Source organism: Asterias amurensis, chromosome 13, assembly GCF_032118995.1.
Source record: "Asterias amurensis chromosome 13, ASM3211899v1".
In the NCBI taxonomy this organism is placed as follows: Eukaryota; Metazoa; Echinodermata; class Asteroidea; order Forcipulatida; family Asteriidae; genus Asterias; species Asterias amurensis.
In genome coordinates, this window is record NC_092660.1 from 19,863,524 (window position 1) to 19,888,687 (window position 25,164).

The 25,164-nt window shown below is 37.1% G+C and overlaps 1 protein-coding gene across 3 annotated transcripts in view; it reads left to right on the forward strand.

Moving 5' to 3' along the window:
- The window catches only part of LOC139946454 (uncharacterized), a 123,345-nt gene that overhangs the window by 57,150 nt on the left and 41,031 nt on the right, over positions 1–25,164 (forward strand). For 2 of the 3 annotated variants that reach the window (XM_071944113.1, XM_071944117.1), the window contains exon 5: positions 17,637–17,773. The gene's annotated coding sequence lies outside the window, so the exon portion shown is untranslated. Of the gene's footprint in view, positions 1–11,048; positions 11,322–17,636; positions 17,774–25,164 lie in introns of those variants that run through there. The other variant, XM_071944116.1, reaches the window with a different exon arrangement.

Sequence of the window (25,164 nt, forward strand, 5' to 3'; positions counted from 1 at the left end):
GCTGGCCTGACACTAAAACCACCTCGGCCTCGGGCATGTGGTCCGGGCGTAATAATTGAGCTCTGATGAGCATGGTCAAGTTCTATTTATGTCGTTGTCAATTTGTGACATGGAAATCAGATGCAGTATTTACACTCAACCCAAAATGTAGAACTTGCCCTCATTTCTGACATACATGTAGACATCTATTAACACAAGGAGGTTAAAGAAAGAAATCTTGTGTTAACATGAAGAGACGTTTCCAAGGAAGGACCGTTACTTCTTCTGCAACCTCCAGCAAATGTTGAAATTAGACCGGGTTTCCTGCCCCAAGTCGCCAGAATCTGACTGGAAATTTCTGAGGCTAATCCGATAAAGGACAGTGACATCCTGGCTTTAATCCGGTTAAGCTCCAAGAAAAGTTAGAAAATAAACGCAATTAATTGCGGCAAAAAGGAGTGCACGGATGTTTGGAATTTCTCGCAGATACGTTCTTATTGGGGTACTCTGGGGACGAAACAAGTCTGGCAAAAATTCAGTTTGCTGCTTGGAGGGAAGGTACCAATCAGTCTGTGTGTTTTCCTTGAAGCGTTTCAATCTTTGAGTAAATAGAGATTCATGTCAGTGAAAGAAACATTGACATCATCTGTAGTGGACTTTCTTCAATATTTTTATTGAAAAAAAAGTGAGCAATCTAAAATTTCTAAAAATTGCCTCTTGACACAACATGTAAACACTGTACACATTTTTTGCCTTGAATGTTACAACTCTAGAAAGCACATTGATACCCGGACATGTACTTCATTTATTAGAATTTTCATGGACTGCCTTGTGACATCACATATTAAAATAAGAGCTACAGAGACTGGACTTCCTGCGGGCACAATTTGTTCACAGCTCAATGGAAAACTAACATAAAATCTTATACTTTATGGCGATTGCAGTTGTCTGTTTTATTGTCTTTTGATATGAAGAAAGTGGGCACATCTTAAAACTTGTTCAGCTTAGCATATTGGATATTTTTAATCAAGTCATACAGAAACTGGTCACCTCTCATTCTTTTTTTAAATCTTGTGATATATCTATTATGCAGTTTAGTGTGACCATGCTTCCCTTGATGAGAGGTATCGATACGCCTCGCTGCCCATTGTAGCGAGCCTTGTGAACGAGGGTCAATTGAACAAACAGAGGAACTCAATTTTGTTGATTTCAGTCAGTAGAACAAAACAATTTTACTTGTATTTTGTCTTGAATGGTACGCTGGTCACACATACTGTATGTAGAGAAAAGAATAATTTGCTTAGCTTTCTTAATGGTGTTTTAGATTTGTATGCCTGACAGCAAGTTGTCAGCACATGGATCTGATAGGGCTTAACTTTCTCTCAAACTTGAACGAGAGCCAACAACATTTTCATGTTTCCAATTAACTTTTAAGAGCAACCTTGGTAACCTTTGAGAAATGTTACCCCAGGAAAAGTTTGAAAGTAAAAGGAAAGAAAAAAGAAGGAGAAAAAGTCAAGCGGACTCCAGTAGAGACCGGTTGGAAATGACCTACTAATTTATCCAGGATGGGCGTGCAAGGAGACGGTATTCCCTACAGGATGCTAGTTCTTGCCGGCTACCATTATCGGAGGAAGACGGTCTCCTCGACAAGCCACCTTGAGGATCTGTGAGACACCATGGAAGCCCAGTGAATAAGTCGTTGTAATTAGTGAATGTTTCCTCCAGTGACTTTATGTAGTGTGTGACACTGACGGGGGTACCTGGCAAAGCTTATTCCCAGGGTGACAGAGGAGTGCGTGCCTCGCCACAACTTTCAGTTTGAATTTCCTTGTACACGTACATCATGTTCCTCTGAAACTTTTTGTTAAACTATGTGGGTTTTTATTTCCCAAACTCCAGTTGTGGCAGAGGAAATTATGGGACTTGCCAAGATTCTGTCAGATACTATTGTAGTAAGATTAATGAGCTTGACATTTGAAGGTATTGACTGTAGCGATACGCCATAAGAAGACTGCCACTCACAGTTTGGGCTTTAACTTCAGTGACTTGTCAGCAGGACCAGTTAGCGTGTCATTTCCCTAGTCCACCAGTATTTTCACATGTCACATGAAACAAAGATGCTTTTTAATACTGCACTAGCCAGACTGACCGTTTGGAGTGAATTTTGACTGATCCACGGGTGTTTTAAAGGCAGTGGACACTTGGTAAATATTCAAAATAATTATTAGCACAAAATCTATACTGTGTGTGTTGAACTTTTGCCAAATAAAATGTTTCCAAGTGATTTTGATATCTAAGAAATAGACAGGAGATATACACCTCCATCACTGTCTTTTTCTTACCTCAATGGTTTTACATGTAAACAATGAAGTGTTGCATAAACGCTCTCAACCTCCATGGTCCTTTAAAGGTCATCGTTTCACACCTGGGTGAGGGGTGAAACCATAGTATGATGCAACTTGCTCTTGTATTGGGGCAAAGGTATGATGTAGGAAAAGTAATGCATAAAAAAAGGTACTTAAATAACCACATTACTTTAGAGTGAAATGTTTCTCAAAAAGCTTTATACTTTAAAAAGCTGCTGTATGCTTCTTGGTTTTAAGAGTGATATCAAATGTCTTCCCTTTAATACAAAATGGTGTAAATAAGGGTAAAAACAGTATTCTGCAAAATTAACAACAGTGACCATGCTATTCAGTGAAATGTAGACAAGTTTGTTGCAAAATTTGCTTTTGTTTTAACAAAAGTAAACTTCAGAATCTGAATGACTTTATCTTTAATAATAACTTAGGCACTTAGTCCTCCATCAGAAGATGGAAAAAGTTAACTGTTTAAATTTGATCTTAACAAACAAGTTACTGTTGGAGATTACTGGTTTATTTTCTTTTGCTAGTGCTATTTTTTAAAAGCATGGAGGTTTGAAAAATCGTCTCCGGCAATTTTGTTATGACAAGGTATAAATGGGCAATCCATAAAGTGTGTGTATATAAATTGAAAGTCTATATAATTGGACCTCGGACGGAAGTTTATTTTTCTTGTCCTCCTGCTGTTTGTTTCCATTGGCGAAGTAGAGTGACAGACAATTTGGCCTGGACTGTTTGTAGTCATCAATGTCTCATGGTTGGGCATCATAAATAAGTTCAGGAGATGATTTTAGACTGGGCCTGCATCATTATATGAAGTTATTATGATGAATAGGCCCCTGTTTATTTCTGGTAATGAAGCCAAGGATGCTTCCTAATCACTGTAGCTTGCAAGTCTGAGGAAATCTGTAAACAAAAGTGCTTGCTGTGCATGTGAACCCGAAACACCAGAGCGCTATACTGGGATATTAGTGTGATGGGTTCTTGTGCACATTACCTATGGCTTAATGTCCCATCAAAAGGATAAGCAATTGGTAAGGTACCTTGCTCAAGGACACAAAGTGCCATGACCAGGACTCGAACCCACACTCCGCTGGTTATAAACACCAGAGCTTGAGTCCAGCCGTCGATTTCAACAAACTCTTCCTAACTTAAGAGTAATCTTAGGACTTAGAACGAGTCCCAAAGAGTAATCTTAGGACTTAGAACGAGTCCCAACCCTGCACTGTAGCATGCAGACCTTAAGGTTAATCCTAACTCGAGATAGGATTAATTCTAGCATTTCGTGAAATCGGCTGCTGGGCTCCTAACCGCTCGGCCAGGACACATGGCACTGCGCCATAGCTAAATACTGTCCTCCAGGCAAACCTCAGTTTCTATTGTAATGATGAACAGTTATGTCCCAATTTCAGACCAAAAGAAGATATTTGCAAAGACTCACTACTTGGCCAGGACACGATTTTTTTTCCCCAAACGACATTGCAATATTTTTTTTTTCCCCTGCCTGCTGTGATTGGCTCTTTCCAACAGATTACGTCATAATGAAATTGGCCTGCTATTTTACCAAATCATTGCAAACAAAATTAGCGGCCAGGACACGCCAGCAAAAAAAAAATATGAATCTGTGACTCGGCTTTTGAAGGTCCAGTAGTCCTCAAATGAATTCCATTTCAAGTAAATGCATACATGAAGCATAGATCATTGTTCAGACATTTTTAATCATCACTTCATTTCACCGAGTGATTTAAAAGAAATTCACTTCTTCCTCTTGTTATTATAAAACATAATTACAAGTTCTTCAAGTGCTGTTTGCTCAGCCTTTAAAAACACCCAGCTAACAAGGGTATATTGAGAGTACGTTCAAAGCCGCCCACACTTTCCGATCGTTTGAGATCTTATTTAGTAAAAGACGTTTACCAAAATAGCCTGCTAATTGTCTTTATCCGTAAAGCTTTCTATATACGACGATTTATAAATAATTGTATTCATTACGAACGAGTCCGTCCGGACTAAGGTCTGTAAAATTATTGTGCAACTTCCTCAATAGGGAGGAAACACTTCAGACATATGAGATCGAGATAAGGTTTATTGACTCGTATTACTTTTCGTGATAACTTCTACATGTATTTCAATTTTCAATTTATAGTTTAGGGTATACTTTTGGTAATTGTCAAAGACCAGTCTTCTCACTTGCTGTATCCCAACAGAAGCATAAAATAATAAATCTAAATTTGGGCTTAATGTGGTTATTAAAGTTAAATAATAATCATAATAAGACTTGTAATGTGCACGTAACCACCCTGCTGGGTGTTCAAGGCGCAGAAAACAATTCAAGGTGCAAGAAAACAATTAAAGAAAGAACAAAAAAACTGTTGTTTCGTAGAAGTATGTGCTTTCACATGCCTGAGTAAGGCTTCATGCCTAAAGCCTTTCTCAGATTCAAATCTGTTAGTGAAAAACTACCTCTTTACAAAATCTACAATTGTTCAATCAAAGGGTACATTTCAGGTTCCTATATATTGGTCTCACATGTAACATAAGCTCTGTTGTAAAATAAGGGAATTGTTGAGACGCCTGCCAAGTGTGATGCACTAATACAAGAACTCTTGTTATTTTGTAAATCCTTTAGTCTCTAGAGACCATTCATTTCTATGAAATCATCACCAAATGCCCAGATATGACTAAACTTGTTCATTAGTTGACTCGGCTGTTATCAGGAACATGTCAGAGAAATTTGTTATGAAACAAAAATATGTGGGTTTGTTATATTGGAAAATGTTAATTTGATACATGACCTTTTCTTTGACCTCTTGCTCTTGTTTGAGCATAAGTGGGTCAAATCTTGAGGCCCCATGTTTGGCTAGCATTTGGTACAAGCCATGCTTGTGGCCTCTTTTTTCTTTAAAGGGTTACATTGTTAGAGTGAATAACCAACTTTTCCTCAACTGATGTTGTCTGTAAGTCTATTTAGGATGATACAATTGTCAGTCAAACTCTTTAATAAAAACATATAGGAATGTTAGTTTATCTGCAAAGTGATAACCATTGAACCAGTGCATGTGTTGAATGGAGTGATTTATATTGACATTTCAGCTACATCACTGAAGAGGGAACGAGTTGTTCGCATTTCCTGGCTCTGAAAGAAACAGTGCCACAACAGTCATGTTCAATATCATGTCCCAGTGTATACTTTCTCAATTACAATGATCAATACAAATGTCACGGAAGTGCACATTAGGCGTACTCGTTACAACCTGGCTTTTTAATTGAATAAAAGGTGTGAATAAATTGTACATATCCTACAACTTTAAGCCAAATTTATCACTGACATGTCAAAAAAAAAGAAAAAAGAGGGAACCGTAAGAGTGTACCGGTAGATATTAATTGTGTACCTTGTGTACACTGTTGACAAATATATACAGTTTGATGCATCATTTAGTTTAGGAAGAGTAAATTATTCCCATCCTGTAGGTTTCTATTATGAACACAATGTGCAATCAAGCCGTAAAAGTTTCTTCAAATTAGCGGGGTCGAATTGTAGTGACAATAATGAAAAACAATATGGTTTTGAGGCATTTCATGGTGAGGTACAGATCAATGTTTCAGTTTGTGGTGACTCCTACTTTGTGGTGTAAATTTGTTCTAGAGAACTTGTCTCGCTATTTATTCTACTGCTGCAGAGTAGATCTTGTAATTTGGGAGACTACTTTAAGATTGTTTTGTTTTGTCCAGAGTTTTGCACATGTTCATAACCATACACTTGCTTATATTGATTGTTGCAATTACTTGCGAGCTAGATTTTAAGGTCTGCTATAATTGCCTAGTCACAAGGTACGCCTACCGCTTAAATTTGAATTCCTCCGACTGTAGAGACTGGCTATATGTCAAATGGATCAGGGCAAGCTTTTGTATAGCAACCTCCAGATGAGCAAACCCTGGTACCATTGTGCCATACACATTTATCATGGATAGGTGTTAGCTGTCTCGTACATAACTACGCAAAAGCTTTAAAAAGCTTTAAAAAGTATTGGCAAAAAAAAAGTAATCTATTTTTCCAGAACCGCAGAACTTTGAAGTGAAATGTTTCTCAAAATACTTTATACTACTGAAAGCTGCTGAATGCCTCTGACCAATAGTTTTTATTGCCATCAATTTTTAAACAAAGTGATTACCAAACCTTTACCTTCCCTTTAAGAGGCCTTTCCCAACAAGCATTCTAGTTCCATCCCTTTAACAAAATTCTTGCAAGTCAGTGATGCTTAAATTCAGGACAACGATGGTATTTATTAGCGTTCCATCTCAATGACATTTGACTTTAAAAGAGTTTGGGAAACCGGAAAGAGAATCTTGGCAGAGACCTGCAACTTTATATTAAATAGCTACCTTGGGAACTCCCACAGGGCTCCCTAATATCCCACAGAGGAATTACCTAACTGCTTCCCTGCACGGGATTCCGCTACACCGAGGGTTTCTGCGACAGACACGCAGAGACTCAGAAACGGGGGGAAAAAATGGTTGGTGAGATTACACATTGGCCACGTGCCGCTGAAATTCTTTGGAATACATGTATGAAATATGATCGTGGCGCAAATTATCTGTACACTGGAGGAGATGTGTGGCTGTGAATATAACTTTATCTGCTTAAGTTTCCTCATGCTGGTTTGAGGGTAATTTGATGCTACTTAAGTTGTCTGGGTTATTTGTGTCGTTGGTTTGCGAGAGACTCAGATGTTGTGAATAAGATGTTTGTTGTCTGCTAGTAGTTCAAGAAGTCAATGTTTAAAAGTGTCTGCATGTACATGTACGTAGATGCATATTCAATCATCGTGAATGAAGAATGTGCAAAACATATGGTACACTCTTATGACATTTTCTTTTATATGGTATTTGAGAAGCACACAGCTATAATGACCTTTTGTCAGTAATTATGATATATTTAGAGAATCTTTCCTGGATTCTTTTCTCACTTTTCAAACCCAAACCCTATATCCCAATAAGCATGGCTGTTACCAGTCAAAGAATATATATACAACTATTTGTGAGATCTTGTGAGATCTGAGTGACTCATTACCATCTTTTGATTTGACTGCTGGACTGTGTATTAAGCTTGGTTAGAGCTTTTTTGTCTTCATTGCATCTGAGGAAGTAGTTGATGCTTTGAAACCAAGTTATGCTGATATTTCTTACTTATTAAGCTGGTACAATGTTACTTGCAAATGCCTGTTTGTGAGTTTAAGCGAACCTTGAATCTTCAATACTCACACCCCCTCACTGATGCCAAATTTATACATTTGCACTAGAGAACTTCAACCATTTATCACTAGTCATATTTCTGCACACAATACAAAAAGTAATAAAAATGTGTCCATATACCTACTGCGTCAAACATTTCTGTAGCATGACTGTTACTAAATTGTTGCGTTTCATCATTATGGGTCAATTACCAAAACAAGTCAAAAGGCATTCCTAAGTTGTCAGAAACTCCCATAAAAGGGAAACATTTTTTTGGAAGAACGTGGCATTTTAAAAACCAGTCCAGCACATGCTTGAAGAGGCCATTAGGAATACATGTGCAGCTCCAGACAAAAATTAACTGTCACTAAAAATAATTGAGCGATTATGACCAATTTTTTCCCCTTCTTGCCAGCTGCCATTTGGGATTAATTGGGAGAATGTGTAGACTCATCAGTCAAGAAGAGGAAATATTTCATTCTGTTAAAGGGAGAGGAATCTGTATTTGTGCAGTGATTTCAATCATTTTGTTTTTTTTTATGACTTTTTATGACATAGTTGCTTCGTAACCAATTCGGAAGGTAGTACATTCTGCTCTACCAACCAGGCTCCAAGTGGATGATACCCATGCTTACATCTTAATGGACTGTGAAGGGAGTAACCCTGTTTCAGTCCCAAGAGTAGGTCTTGAGTCTTGAATACGGTGATCCCTTTGCAGCACAAATTTGGCTAAACTGGAATGGGTGCAGCGTGGCATCACAGCCTTAAGGTGCAAGTGAAGAAAGAAAATATACAAATTTGTGGGGACAAAAAGCACAAGAAGTTGAAAACTCCAATAAAACTAGGGTGCAGGTTATAAATCTTGCCTGTAACAATGTGCCCCAGGTGTACAGTCGATTCTGTCTGGCCTCATCTCATAAACAAAATAAATTTACAACAATGTAAAAGAATGTTTGAAACCAGCCAAAGAAAGAATGTTTAAAACCAGTGAAAGAAAGAGTGTTTAAAACCAGTGAAAGAAAGAACGTTTAAAACCAGTGTCACCCTTAACAAAAGTTGTGAACAATGATCTGAAGGATATTAAGTTTATGTCTACTGCCCTCACTACTTTAAATGACAAATTGTTTTTAAAAGGTTCAGTCCTTTCATTTCATTTCATTTTTTTATTATTCTGGTTGTAAAGCATGGTCATGAAAAATATCCAAACAAGTTTTCTACTACTACTGGTACCCTTAATTCTGACAGTTACACATCATGCATGACACTACGTTGTGAACCTAACCTAGGAACTCCTGCTGGAAAAGGCTTGGTCCAGTTACAAATTATGACAGAAACCTGACCTTTATCCACATGTTCTTTTATATCACAATTTTTGTTGATATCCCTTCATTTATGACACAATGAATAATTTCCTTGTCAATTTTCTCCAATTGTATTGGCCACACTGGGGAGCCAATTGATATTAAAAGCTCCTAGAATTCCTGTGGTTTGTGGAATGGTAGGGAAGGTAGGTTTAATTCAGCTGGCCCACTAAACCTGACATAATCCATGGGTCATTGAACTGGTGGTCAGCCAAGACCATAAATGACTGAGAAATCTGTGTGAAGTGTGACTGGGATATTTATATTAAAGGGAAGGTTTAAATCTAAATCTACGTGGGTTCTCATCAAAGCCTGTTCAGCATCTAGATGAGGAACGGTGTGCAGTGCTTCCAGTAGTGAAGAAACCTGACCATAGGTGTACATTTAGTAATCACTCTTAACATTTTTGGCAATAAAAACTTACTGCAGCTTTTGATACAAAGTACCATTTAACTTTGGAGTAATGTGGTTTTAAGAAAAATATATCAAATTTAGGTACTGTAATTATGTTTAGAATGAAACAGGATAAGGAAATGTGATTTTGTTTCGTGTAGACATTAAAACAGTGTGCGTGGGCATCAACTTGTCTCCAACAGATTTTCGAGACTTGCCTACTTTATGAAAAGTTTATCTTATTAGTGTAAAACACACAAGGGGTACTCAAGAAAGGTTGCGGCTGACGTAACATTAACAGATGTTATACAAATACAGGAAGAGCCATGGTTTGTAGTAAATCCTGAAGGAATTTCCTTCGTGTGGTGAGCTGTCCATCAAATACACAACTATTACTCATCATAAGTCAAATTATATCAAAGACAGCCATATGTGTTCTTCCTGAGATCGTAAGATCCAGCTTGCCCTATTTATAACAACGTGTTATCTGCTTGTGATTAAATAAGAGAAAAGATGGTGTTTTTTTATTGAAAGTGATGGCTGTTCTGATGTATATCTGCGTTCAGTAGGAAGAGGTTTCTAACTCCCTTGGGCACATGTTGAGTCTTGATTATTTATAACAGATGTAACTTTAAAAGGGATTTTACACTTTTACTGGCTTATTTAAAGTATACTAATAATGTTGTTATATATTTGTAGTACAAATGCTGAGTGCTTTTCTGAGTCTTGCGCTGGGGAACAAAAATCCATTGTGTCCGATAACATGTGTTTTGCACACAATAGTGATGCATTCAAATGACGATAGGGGAGTCTTTGCTGTAATCAAGAGCTATATTTTTATTTTATTTATGGGTCCAAGTTTAAGTTATCACCAACTCAGACCTTGGAGTTACTTTGAACTGATATTGTCTGATAGATGAGCTACATACATCCGGTCATCTGCATGCAACTCATCGAAAAACAAGACCGGCAGCATTCAGCGAACAATCGGGGACTTAATTCAGACCGAAAGGAAGAACCGTTACCAGGCAGAAATTGTGAGTGAAGAGCGTAAAGACTTCGACAGAGGAAGTGCAAATCTCGAATTGATAGCACTCAATTTGTCTGCGGAAGAAGTCTATATTATGTACCGTTAGTTGAAGGGTGAAGCTTTGATCGAGGCAAGGTGAAGACGTGTAAAGTCTTCGGAGGAGGGAAGTATCAAGTGTCGCTTTGCTTGGAGTCAGACTCCATTCTGGCTGGATGGGCTTTATGATTTGAAGAAGATGTCCTCCATAAATGATGAGTTTCCAGAGGTGATGTCTCTATCTGTCACAAATTAAAGTGCAGACTCTTTCATCTATCATAAAATCTTATATTTCATGCTGCATTTACGCATCTTTGTAGAATTGCAGCAAAGGGCAAGGGCGAATTATTCTGGAGTCTCCACCACGACGTAACCTCGTTCTTGCGTTCTGAAAATACAGTAAAGATAAAGTAACATACTGTGAAGCATAGAATGTCCAATCTTCGCTACTAACAAAATCTATCCTGTCACCTGTTTCCACAGTCAATTTTTGAAGCTTAGTGATGTGTTCAACTGTTGTACACAAAACATTTTCTAAGAAGAAGTGACTTGCGTGCAATTTTTTCCCCTTCGCAAAATTGGAATTATGTTGGTACCTTTTACAGGGCTATCAGCTGTGGTAAACATTCAACTAATCTGATGAGACACACTGTTGAAAAGACGTACATTTGTTTTTTGGCATGTAGCTTTTTCTCTCTAAATAGTACACTTTATGATGGACCATGCATATGATGTCATTTGAGCAGGTTTCCTTCACCTAGAGGTCTGTCAAAAGATAGTGTGTTTATTGGCCTATCCTGAGTGTTACACATCAGTTGTACATATGCTAAAATAGTTTTTGTCTCACGAAAATTATTTTTGTGAAATTGTTTTACTCATTTCTGAAAAACTACAGCACCTCAGCAAGTGACTTTTCAAGAGAAGGTTTGTATTAACATTAGCTTTAAAACGTGTAAGTTTAATGTTAATCTGTGGACGTTTGTGTTTTGTGTGTACAAAAAGTATCCAAACCCTTTAACAAAAGAAACATACAAACTAGTTTACAGTCTTCTGTCTTGACCTTAGCAGAGTCTTTCTAAAAAAAAAACTCTGCTCTTTTTGTAATTGGCAGGCTGTTCAGCCTTTATTCCATAGATATCCTTTTGGCTGGTTTGCAGCAGCTAATAATTCTCTCAAAAGAAACACACCCCTTTCCAACCCTGGAAGTTGAATCAGTTTACTCTGAGGATGCTTCTCCTTCCAACCAACTCTCGTACCTTCCTTTTTCTGATTGTCTAATCTTGGTACTAATGAGATACAAAGTTACAAGACATTGTCGTCATTGATCTTATTCAAGCTCTGCAGAAGACTTCTCAGACTTTGCTCCTCCTATTAATGTAATTTTAGATGTAAATTTTCGGAGACACAATTGCATAATAGGACGGCGGAGGAAACCGAATCCGTCATTACAAATGAGTCAACCGGTTCCCTCTTCACACATCTATTCTTATTGCCACATTTATTTCCTTGTTATCCTCTCTTCAAACTTCATTCAGATCTTCTTCGATTCGGAGTTTGGTTTCCTCCCTTTTTTAGGGGGAGTAGAGGATAAAGAGTCACAGACAGTGTCTCAAGCATTTCCTTTCTCTGAATCAGACCTTGGTGCTAATGCTTGGCTCGGGGGACTCAAAACTGCCTGGGTAATCAGACAATCTTGGCTATCGTTGAAGATCAGACAAGATTGTCTTGTCTGTGAAATCACTGATGTTTTACTAGGATTTCTGTGTGCAGTGGCATAACCAGATATTTTCATTTGGGGTGGGGGCAAACAGGGGCAAACCAGTGCCCAATTTCATAAAGCTACTAAAGGCACTGGGCTTATTTGGTAATTTTAAAAGACCAATATTCTCACTTGGTGTATCCCAACATATTCATTACAAACCTGTGAACATTTGGGCTCAATTGATCATCAAAGTTTCAAGAGGATAATGAAACAAAAATCACCCTTTATACTAACAATTGTTTTGAGAAATTACCACTAGTCTTGACACATTTCTTTGCTAAGCAAATATTGAGTGTTGCACCAGCCACAACAATACAAACTTAATGTAATTTTTGATGGTAACCTGTCCATTCTAATCAATATGATTCTGTGCTTAGCAAGGTTTTGTGCTTACAGGCTTTATGAAATTGGGCCCTGTTATGCACTTGATGTTACGCATCATGTATTCATGTAATAACTAGCATTTCAATTTTCTGCTCAATCGGACATTGGAATCAAAAGAAAATAGTCACAAAAAAGTGGTGGGTAGGTGAAAATTAATGACAAGCTAACTTGTCCTGTTGGCCAGTGACTGAGACAGTCAGGGGTAAACCCTGTATGTGTAGATATTACATTTTTTTTCTTTCTTTTGAGTGGAGCTCTAAGACTCCGTTTATTCATCACCAGTGAAAACAAAGTACAAACATCTTCAATGGAACATTAACACATACTGTTAGATCAATACATTAGGGATACAAGAGGTTAGTTAAAAGACAATGAACAAAGGTGATATTACATATCAAACAACAAGGACATCAAAACATGATAAAAAGCAAAATGTAGATATTACATTTATATTTTCCATCTTACCAATGTTGTGTGAACCCTTCTACCATCCAAACTGTACACCAGATGATTAGAACTTACATTTGTCTGGTCATGAGAGGTATATTATTGCGTCCATGTTGGCACCTAAATGTCAAAGACACTTAGCCATGAATAACTCTTAACACAATGGATACTTAGCGGTCGGAAGTGTTTTTGTAACACTTGATTTAAGTTTAATCATTAAAGATGACAAGATGTATGCACAGGGAAGTAAATCATTAAAAGTCACTTGACCTTTTGCTGTTGCTTCCTAGCAGTCCGGTCCACTTCTTGTCCTTAAGGGGATGGCGAAAAATTGGTTTGGAGGAGAGTGTGTTATACATCTAGGTAGGGTCAAAGATTGGGTCATAGATTGGTTTTTCTCAATGTAATGCTGATTAAGAGGCAAAGCTATAGAGAAAGATACCTTAAAAGCTACATGACGGTTTCAGCTGATTACGGTGTCTACTTGCTGAGAAAACAGCTTTAAAAATGTCACATTATTTTCACGAGAGCATTGAGCTCCATCCTCGGCTAGCGAGGTGAGGTGGATACCAACCACATCTTTGGCTGCAGCATTCGTGAGCAGACACCAACACTCTGAAATCTGAGAAACTTTTCATTCATTAATTGTTTCTCAGATTGAAATGTTTGGGGTTCAAATTATCCAGACTTTCTCAAAATAGTTTGTAATGTAAAAAGCTGCAGTGCTTTTCACCAAGTCAGGTTTAACGGTCATTAATTTGTTTGATTAGTTACAATGTACCAATATCTTAGCCCACCTTAAAATGGTCTCGCTCTGAAGTCTCGTTAAAATACATTGTAAGTGCAAGCTTGATTACAAATACAGCAGAGCATTGTATTTGTAAGTATTCTCTCTTAGTTTTTCTATTGAGTTTTTATCTTTTTCATTTCATCGAGAGCAAAGAGCATGCTACTTTGATTTTTTTAAATAATCACATTACACATCAAAGATGTTAAGGAGTCTCTTGGCCTTTGGCTTAATGGTCATATGGGTCTGATACCACCCCCCCCCCCCCCCCAAGCCCCCTAACCCTTTTATTAAATTTTAATCCTGTCTTACAGAGCATATGTTGAACTTGTAAATTCCCCCTGGATCCACAGTCATCCGGAATGAAATGTTACCTGTAATTACTCCTTAACGCATTAAGGTGCTGGGGATGAAAACTTGGTATCCGTCACAAGTGTTTGTGGCTTGTGGATTTTCCTGTTATTTAAAAGTCGAGTTTAATTATGAACAGCCGTGGACTGAGCGATTTGAAAGCATGAGGACGGTTGTCGGTAATCGGTATCACACGTCTTGTCAGAGAGTACACAGACCCTGTCTTGAACTTCCACTAAGATTTTCCATTTCCACGGGTCTTTTTTAATCAGACTTTTTCATTGAAACCTCATGCACTATGTGCTAAATTCCCTCATGCATGGTAGAGTAATTAAAATTAGCTACATACATGTAGATAAAGTAAACTTTATGAAGATCTTGATTATGTAAATGAGATGGTAAATCCTTGGTTGGGATTCGAACCCACAACATGAAACAACTGCGCAGGTACTGACACCCCTATGTAAAGAAACCCCTAATGTGTTTTGCTGTTTCTAACCCTAATTCTAGGCCTAATCCTAACCCCAATCCCAACCATAACCCTAACCCCAACCCTAGCAGTAGCATGTACTGGTGTATCATGAGGGGTTATTGGAACATATGGTTGTCTGAACATAGGGTTGTGGGAACATAGAGTATCTGAACATGTTGAGCAGTAATCCATGGAAACTAGTTTCCAAGATTTTTAAAAGGCACTGTGCACTATGGTTTTGTTCTGCCCCCCCCCCCCAAGTACCTGAGCACTCAAGTATGCAGTGCTTGTTACACATTGGTGTAATGGTACAGGTCTACCATTCTTTATCCCTGATGCATTTATTACAGCTACTGAAACATTGACATTGTGATTTGGAAATGTTCATAAACTAGAGGATTGGACTGAAATAAAGGTCGGTATACCTGTTTGTATGGACAAATCAAATTATACACACCTTGTCTTCATTTAAAATAATGTTAAGTGGGAAAAGCTTGTGCATGTTTTTTTGTACAACATTTAAAGATATTGCAAAGTAATGCTTAAGAAAAACAACAGGAAAAGGTGATTTTGATAATTTCCAAGTTCTATCAAAGGAGTTAGAAAATTGATGTAGATTTATTTACTGTTGATGGTTAATGGAGTTTCAGCGATTTCCACCTGCTAAAGGATTGCAGACATGTGGTCTATGTTTTGACCGAGCTAGCTATTAAAGGATGTGAAATATTCAATTATAAATTAAAAATTATGTTTTAAATTTTCAAGTTGGCATTTTTACTTCAAGGGAAGCTGCATTAGTCACAGGGGAGGTAGCGTTTCCTTCATTATATCCCAAACTGTCAGCTATTAATTTTCCATCCCCACACATAACCTTGGTCAGATGGTTGGACCCATACACCTGGCTGTTGTCAGTTGGTGTGAAGACAATTTTAGGCTCATTTCAGGGAAGTGAAAAACCACAGTGTTGTTGTTTTGACTTGCTGATTGCTAGTGGTAACCCTAGTTGGTAGGGAAACCAAGGTCCCATGAATTTTGTCTTTAAGGTTTCTTGGTTTTAATGATAAGTGGCAAGGAATTATGACGTAAGCTCAAACCATAGAGTAAGGTCTTTGTCCTTTACTCTATGCTCAAATAAATTAATGTTATATAAGTATAAGTTTGTATTAATTTCTTAATGTTTTATCTGCTCCACCATGGTGTTCAGTTTTTTTTTTAAATATGTATACCATTTCCACTAAAGCACATTTGTGTCGCTAAAGACCAGGGCCAAATTTAATAAACTTGACTGTTTAGCAGGAAACAAATTCTTTGATAAGCAAAAATTGAGTGTGGCACCAGTCACAACAATGTAAGCTTAATGTTATTTTGGCTGGTAACCTGTTTCCTGTAAGCAATACTTTTCTGTGCTTAGCACATTTTGGTACTTACAGGTTTTATAAAATTTGGCACTGGGCCCATATTCATGGCTCTGATTACTGTAAAGCAAAAGAACTGTTTGATTTAGAAGCCTAACAGCAGCTTTCAGTAGTTTAAAGCATCTGGAGAAACGTTTCATTGCAGAGAAATGTGGTTTTTGAAAAATGTATCAGTTTATATCCTCAAACTTTGAATGTGGATGGATTTGAATAGATTAACCACTACGGATTTTCGGTGATATCTCAAAAAACAAGACCACCTTTTGTAATGAAATTTCCACATTTAAATTTATGTGGAATTAAAACAATCAAACGTCAGTTCCAAAAACCAAAAGTGTACTTTACCTATAAAGTAATAAATATTTTAAGAGGTATATCTCTTAAAGTACTAATAAAAAGGCTTGCTGTACACACATTCTATAGATGGACCTCACTTGCATTAATATGAACTATTGCATTTGTGTCAATGCAACCTTGAAAAATATGAATTTCTCTCTGAACCATAATCTGAAGTACGTTGGGCATATGTTTTAATCATCTTTATGAATCCATCCCTGACCACCAAATTAAAACGCTGCATGGCCAGCAGGTGTTCCCTCATCAAAGGATCTGTCAAGTCAGTCTTACAAAAAATGGTTAAAAGCCTGACGTTATGACTCTGCTAGGGTCGAGAAAGACTCTGCTAGGGTCAAAACGTCAGGCCATTAACTATTCTCTGCATTTATACCATATAGGTCATTTTGGTTGGTAAGCAGTTTGCAACAGCTAATTCACTTGTCTTAAGTCATTCTTACAGCGGTAATCAAACACTGTAAAGCGACGGTAACCGTCAGACATCCGTACAGTGCAGTGTGTCGATAAAAACCTGTGATTGTTCTGGTCTAGACACCCCCTGCCCCTCCCTTAGGAAATGGGCTTCCATGGGAGTGTACCTTTCACTCAAGCAGGGAAAGACACCTTTCTTTTCCCAGGAGCAAGTCAAATTTATAGAGTGTGCATTTTGTGGAAGATTGAAAGATTATTTATGTATTAAGTTATAAATATATCCGTCTGGTAATGAAGCAATTAAATCTTCAAAGTAACCGTGAGGTAAGCCTCCGGGTAAATTGTGCGACTACTGAGAGCTGCTGGGTCAAGAATAGGGGAAACCCAGACTTACACAAAATTGTTCAGGAATGTTCACATTTTTGTTGGATCTCATCCCCGAAGATGACCGTTACTTTGAATTTGAGCGAAACATTCGCTGCGAAAACAGCCCCGTGACGTCAAAATTTGCTTCGCATTTGTATTCGCAGGAAGTAAGAACTACTTACACGCAGGGCTATAGTCTGCTGCCACCTAGCATTCCAAAATCCCTCATTGGAAAAATTTTGGTTCCAAAGAAAAGTAGTAAATATGATGGAAAACTTATAATACAGTCAGTCCTGCATATTAACGTAGTTTTGCAAAATTTGCTTCTCAATTGGACACTTCCTTTAAACTTAAATATCAAGAAGAATCATCCCACACTTTTCCCGCCGTATGCCTTCAAGGGGAGGAAATACATTATCGAATAATCCCTTTAATGTTTCCAGGGTCTCTCACTCTCTCATGGCATGTGGTATCGTTATCATTTCTGCAGGAATATAACTATCAGAGTCGGATCGGAACTAAGTATTGCTCTCACGCTGGTTAACATGCTCGGCTGATAATACAACTGCACAGCCACGACGTTCAGACTCAAAGTGAAGGATTACTACACACGCGGAGAAACGTCTGGTGAGTAGATAGAATTTAAACAAATTTCATTTTTAACACTTTTTAGACTCTCATTTATGTATGATCATCACAAATCGCCTAGATATTGCTTATATTGTTCATTTCTTTTGTCATGTTTTGTCAGTAAAATTTTTCACAGAAATAACATGAAATAGAAAATTTAGTTATGTGTTCGGAAATTGGGATACTATGCTAACATTTCGACAAGTGAATGGAAGTAGGTCAAAATCTTAGGGCCTTTTGCGGCTGACCGCTATTTTGGTCCAAACCGCTTGTGGCTGTGGTTTGTAAAGGGTTAAATGTTTTCATGTTTAGATTCAAGATTGGGGATTGGTTTTCTTTGTGGGATCTTAAGTGTAGTAAGAGGTTAGTGTTTCTAGGTGCCAGTGCTTCAATAGATTGCAGAGCTCAGCTCATATGTTTTTTATTTTCAATTGTTGTCCCTTCCTCTTATCGCTGCGGTGTTTTGTTGTGGGTGTAGTTTTTTTGTTTTCAATAGTCTGGTTTTGCTTGTGTTTTAATGATTTCTATTGTGTGATTTTAAAATGTTTCAGTGCAATCACCTTTTTATATTGTGTAATTATATTTTTATCGTTGGTAGGGGTCTGGTTTTACACATCTTTTGATGACAGTTTTATACTTTTGTTTTAACCTTGACAGCCCCTGTACAACATGTAACTATTGTGTATGTCTAAAGATTTAAAATAAATAATAAATAAATATGGAAATTTATTTACAAGGTTCTATGTACAAACCTTGCAGTTGACTCCACCGCTTAAACCACTGTGATTTCAAAGCAAACTGCTAAGTATGACCGCTAAGATTAAAAAACCTCCCATGCTACTTACATGGTATTATGATAGAGCATCTACTCTCACAACTGATGCATATTTAGAATGGATTATATCAAGGTTCTCCCTAGGTTTTTTTCAAAAGAAGTCTACACAAGCCAATGCAATACCATATTTTGTTCTCAAGATGGTTTTTAAACATTCTAGTCAGTTACCATGCTTGATAAGAATAAGAAACCCCATTTTAAATCTGTTCGCATCATTTGACTTTCTTGCAATTACAAGACTCTTCAATGAAGAAAGTGTGCTCAGATCACTGCACTTAAAAACTTATAACTGCATAAAGTTAATTACACCTACTTAGAAAAACGTCAATTAGAAAAAACATCATTGAATCCTGCTTGTTCCTCTAAGATTGCGCATTAATTAGCTCTTAGGAAATATCATTAAGTAGAAGGCTAATTGATAAGTATGCTTGAATTAGTTCGAAATTGGTAAATTTTTTAAAGTGCACCTATCAGCCGCAACTCTTTGCAACGAAGCGTGAAGCTCCAGATTGGTTTGGAGGAGACTTTTGTTTGTTCTATTTTCGCTAGCATTCCGACAGATAGAGTTTTCACTCTCCTTAGTTTGGACACGTTGAGCCTGAGTGAGCATCACAAAGCCTGCTTAATAGGGATGGGTAAATACAGTAGTGAAGAGCTGTGTTTACTCTGAAACGACAGGGGAAGAGGATTCGTAAAGCGGTAAAGTGCAACTCACTGTGAAAAAGAAGTAGGAACGTGTTTTTACCCACTTTCACACATGATTTGGTGTTGACATTTAAAGCGATAGTGTGCATGTATATCGTCCTGTGTTGTTTTATTTTTAATTTTTTCTGACGAAGGGGAATATTTCATTTATTTTTTTGCTCATCACCCGATGGGTTATGTAGCTAGCCAAGACATAAAGAAACCAGATTGTTGTTGGTTCATATCTTGTTTACCCTTACACCATTGTGTAATACCAGTGCTTTCCGAAATTATTTAAGAAGAAAAAAAAAACAGTTTTAAGACTTATAACATGGGTGGGATTCGAACCTTTGATCTTAGCCATTCTAAAGCAGATGTCTTACTCGAACACCAAGATTGCCTGGTAGCTGAATGCAGTTTGAATCCTTTATATAAGCAGTAGGTACCATATAGCGATAAGTATATGTTAAATTTGCATTGGGATAAAGAAACACAAATAATATTCTTTATCCCTGATGCAACCTATTACAAATATTGAGATTTCCAGTCTCCGAACAAAAGGTCCGATTGATTACACAATACACTTATTATTTATTTATTGATTTTGTCCATGAGAAAGGCAGTAAAACATGTCTGAAATGTTGTTGTCTTGTTGAGTAAAGTGTTCATCTCCTCCTTCTCCCATCAATCTTAAGTTTGTATCAAGTTTTATGATTGTAGAGTCTTCAAAGGCAAATACTTTCACAGGAATTTAGCGTGCCTTTTTAGTAGCAAACAATGTAGCACATGTACATTAGACCACCGGACTGGCATGGGGAAATCTATTGTGTCACCTTTATGTCATTCAGCAATGACATTTGATCAAATTCTCATTGAACATCTGGTGGGAATGAGAACGCCAGTTTCAAAGAAGGATACTCTTGCACAATTCTACATATGTCAAATTTAAAGGCACTGGACACTATTGATAATTACTCAAAGTGATTGTTAGCATAAAACCTTACTTGGTAACAAGCAATGGAGAGCTGTTGATAATATAAAACATTATGAGAAACGACTTCCTCTGAGTAACGTAGTTTTTGAGAAAGAGGTAATTTCTCACTCAAATATTAAAAGACTTCAGGCCTGAAACCATTTATTATGCATCTGAAAGCCCACATTTTTGTTCAACAAGGGTGTTTTCTTTTATTATTCTCTTGCAACTTCAATGACTAAATGAGGCAAAATTTTCATATGTTTGTTATTTTATGCATATGTTAAGATACACCAAGTGAGGATACTGTTCTTTGACAATTACCAATAGTAACCACTGCCTTTAAGCACGGCTGCACATACATGTCCATGCACATATATCCAGCTAGGTACCAGCCAACCATATAAGGGTTAATGACTGCAGCATACTGGTCCACGGTAATGTAGGTACTTTACATCAACGATAAATTGTTCAACTCAAAGATTTCCAAAACCATGAAAGTTTGTGAAAGGTTATACGTGTTTGATGTGATTAAGTCGGGTTGAAGCCGTCTGTGCAATAGTGTTGAAGCATGTGTAGTTAGAACATCTATAGAGCTCTTCGTTTCAAATGTCAATGCCAAGCTCTAACATCTGCTGAATATCTCTGTTGATTTGTTCTAGTCTAGAATGGAAGAAAGATGTATTTTTAGGGTTTTGTTATGAAGTTATATAAACTTATCAACCTTTAAACCCAAGTGTGAAGAGAGACATGTGAAGTGAACTAGTAATAATGTTTACCATTAAAAAAAATTATACCAGCAGCAATGCCACATAATATTTATGGTTATTAAACTGGTAGTCTGCTTAATTTGGTTAAGTCTGTCAAATCTGCTGAACAGCTCTATGGTATTTTGGCGACAGATTGTACTTTAAAAAGTTCTCCCTTGGCAATCCTCTAGTTTCAGGAAATAAAGTATCATTTTACCAGACTTGTGAAATTCCATAAAGAGTTGGGCCCCACCGTCAAAAGCTATATGCAAAGCCATTGGCCAAAATTGTGGGAAATATTGTGTACAAATCTCAGTTGCTATAAACCAATCTTTTGCATGAAAACTAGAGTAATAATATTATTAATTTTTTCCCATTTTTTTTTTTAATACCCATACACCAATGTGTGTTAGCACTGTACACTCAGTACTTTCTTGAGTCCTGTGAAACATATCACAGGCATGTTACTCGGGTGGGATTCCAACCCACGACCCTTGCAATTCTAGAGCAGTGTCTTACCAACTACATGTAGACTACCGAGGTTGCCCAGTAGCTAGAGGCTATGTTTTGGCAGCAGGCACCCAATGATATAAGAGATGTTAAATTTGCATCGGGATAAAGAATATTATTTTTTGGTTGTTACCCATACACCGATATGGATGTGGTATTATGCTTTTAAACGAAATCTGTTTTTACTGAGGGATAAAAAAAAAAATGTTTTCAAAACCCAAAACAAAGTACATGTAGAATATATTACATTATTTTTTTATTAAAAAAACAAACAAAAAACAAACAAACAATGAATCTATGTATGATTATCAAAATCCAGATGAACTGTTTGTACACAGTCGTCAAAGCTGTTTCACTATTTCAATCCATGAGATACTGTGCAAGTGTGCATGAAAGTTTCTGTCAACTACTTCACTATAAACTGTGATCAATCTTGTTTTTCAGGAAAAAGCAACAGTCTGTTATGGCCATGATTAAAGACACTCGAAGTGTAATTTACCCCAGTCACTGAAACAAAGTAAAACTTAAATGACACCAGCTTCATCATAATCAAGGTATATCCTTTTCAGTAGAAAAACATCGGCTATCCCAAAGGAATTATCAATAATCTGGGGTCAGTTCTTAATGAATGGAAACAAGGGTCTCTAAGGGTAGGAAGAATCCCACTAATTTCACCAATGTCTACTTGATTGTGGAAAGTATAACCAAAGTGTAAGGCTAACTAAATAAAAATACCAGTTGGTTGTCCGGGTTTTTCCAAAAAGAGGAGGATAAGAGCCTTTTTTTCGTATTTTTTAGGTAGCTGCCAAGCATTTTAATTCAAACCGGTCACCAATTCTTCAGTTCAAAGTCAATACATATTTATGTAGTTACAAGTTAAAAGAGTTAAATGAGAAATACACAGAAAATTTGTCTTTTTGAAAAAAAAAAAGAAGAAAAAAAAGTATGCGGCCTCAAAAAAGGACAGGGAGGGGACGAACAATTTTATTTTTTTTTGGCTTACCATTGAAGTCTGAGGTCACTGGTCTCAGACTTCTTAGAAACATAAAATGAAGGAATCAATTTCTTGTCGAATTTGGAATTTGAACTTTTGAAATGAAACCTTCAGTGACAGTAATTTAGATCCCAGCTTAAAAGTCTGACACCAACTCTAGACTTCTGCATAACATGTCCGGTCTCTAATAACCATGATGTAATGTAATTCTGAGAGGTACAGACAATTAATGCAAAATTGCTTTAGCATATTTTGAGCTCCTGGTGAATGTGGTTTATTGATCAAGAGTGATCTTCAAAGTATTTGTTTGGCAAATAAAAACATTCACTTTCTAAGCAAAATATTATTTTGTATTGTGTTTTTTTAAGTATGCATTTTCATGGAATTCTCTTTTAGGCAAATATGGATAAGAAATTGCAATTTATGACCTTAAAGACCCTGGACACTATTGGTAATTGTCAAAGACCAGTCTTCTCACTTTTTTATCCCAACATATGCATAAAATAACTCGCTTGTGTAAATTTGAACTCAATTGGTCGTCGAAGTTAAGAGAGAATAATGGAAGAAAAAAACCTCCTGTTGCACAAGCTGTGTGCTTTTAGATGCTTGAACTTGAGACCTCAGCTGAGGTCTCAAATTCAGTGGGAAATTTCTTCCTTCTCAACAGCTACACTACTTCAGAGGGAGCTGTTTCTCACAATGGGTTATACTATCAACAGCTCTCCATTGTCATTACCAAGTAAGTTTTTATGCTAACAATTATTTTGAGTAATTACCAATAGTGTCCAGTGCCTTTAAATCATTTAGCTGGTGATTGTTTGTGAAACCAGATAATATAAAATGTAAACCGTACCCATATGGCTCCATTTCAGGCTGGTTTTTCGTGAGAGGCCAAGGCTATTTTCAAATTGCGAAGGGTGTTTCAATTTCAAAATAAAGTCTAGTTGGAAAACTTTTGAAGTGGCGTACTAAAGTCAACAGATGACATGACCTAAATGTAGTTCCAGTTTTACAAATTATTCTTTTCTGTGACAAGCGCATCAGACTCATGTTTAAGTCAGTAGAGCATAAATGTTTTAAGTTGTTTTTAAGTTTCAAATGTAAGAATGAAAATGAAACTGAGAATCAAAATGGAAAGTATTTTTTAGCAAAACAAATTGTGAAACTTCCCTTGAACCATAATCCAATCTATGTGTTTACAGCAATGTCTACAGAGTCATGTGCTTAACTTATTAAAAAAAGCACGGTCTGGTAATCCCAATCTTGCGTAATTGGTTACTATTATTCCCTTGGTGAGAATCGATACTGTATCAGTCGTTGGCACAAACAAGTTTAAAGGCGCCATGTAGTGAGCAATGGCATAAAAACTGAGAAGAAGATGCGCCATAATAATGCTGCAGAAGCTATACACCCATGACAAGCCCACAGCCATTCTCATGTTATTTTTGTGTACCTCAAATCACTGCCTGAATTGGTCTTATCTCAGCGAGAAAAACTTATTTTGACTTTGCTTTTGCATATGTTTCTTAAAGAAAGGCTATGATCATCTTCTAAGTCTATGGAAGACAGTAGTGAGTATTTCTTTATGTTCACTCACTGTTATCAATGTAAGAATGTTGATACAGTAAACTGAGTAAAAATTTTCACTTTTAAGTGTGAACTCAGGAAAAAATGCTAATAAGTTTGACGTCCGTGAATCTGACTTGGATCGGGGACATTTCTTCCTTGTACCACTCGGTGCAAAGTAGCAGACCAATGGAAAAAGGATGGACGTGTGTAGACAAGGACCCCTGATGCCTCGATGCCGCTGGATTGTGGGTAACAGTGTCCTGTCCCCATGGCACATGACTTCCTAATCAAATTTTCCCAAGGCCTCATTTCTCATGGTCAAGTTTGAAGGGGGGAAGGGGTACGCTTTACTGACATGATCGTTTCTTAGGACGAGGCTTTACCGGGCATTAAAATCTCTGAGTCGCAGACTTGGCCCGTTGGAGGATTCCGGTCTGTCTACCGGGCTAAACTGTGGCTAGGATTTCTGGCTGGCTGGTTGATTATCAGACAGTACGTAGCCTGTCATCTTTGTTTGGTTCTTGGGAGGGGTACGCTTCAGAGATGGCTAAATTGGGAGATTTAAGGACTCATTAAGAGAAATGGGGAGAGTTGTTGATTGAGGGACAGGATGGACTATTATGCAAGGATTGGACGCTTAATTTTGAAAGTTAATCAGAGACCTGTGTTAAAAGCTTTTTGGGAATCATTCCACTTCTTAGAAATGCGTTTATGGAAACAATCAATATGGATATTTTTGGCAATATCTCAAAAATGCTACCACCTTTTTAAGTGAAATTTTTACAGATTAAGTTTATTGTATATGGTATCTACATTTATGGATTTAAAAAAAGGGATCAGTGTAGAATCAGATTCAAATATAGTTCTGTCAACAGCATCTTGCAATGTTATGTAAGATTGAGAATTGTTTTGCATTTATATCAATTGGTCCTTTTGGTTGGTAAAGCAGTTGAAATTGCAACAGCTAATTTTATTTTATTGCATCTAGATTATGTAGAAAACCCTTCAGATAGTTGTTACACTTGTAAAGTCTGAGAACATTTTCTGAGTCTATACTGATGTGGCGCATTCATG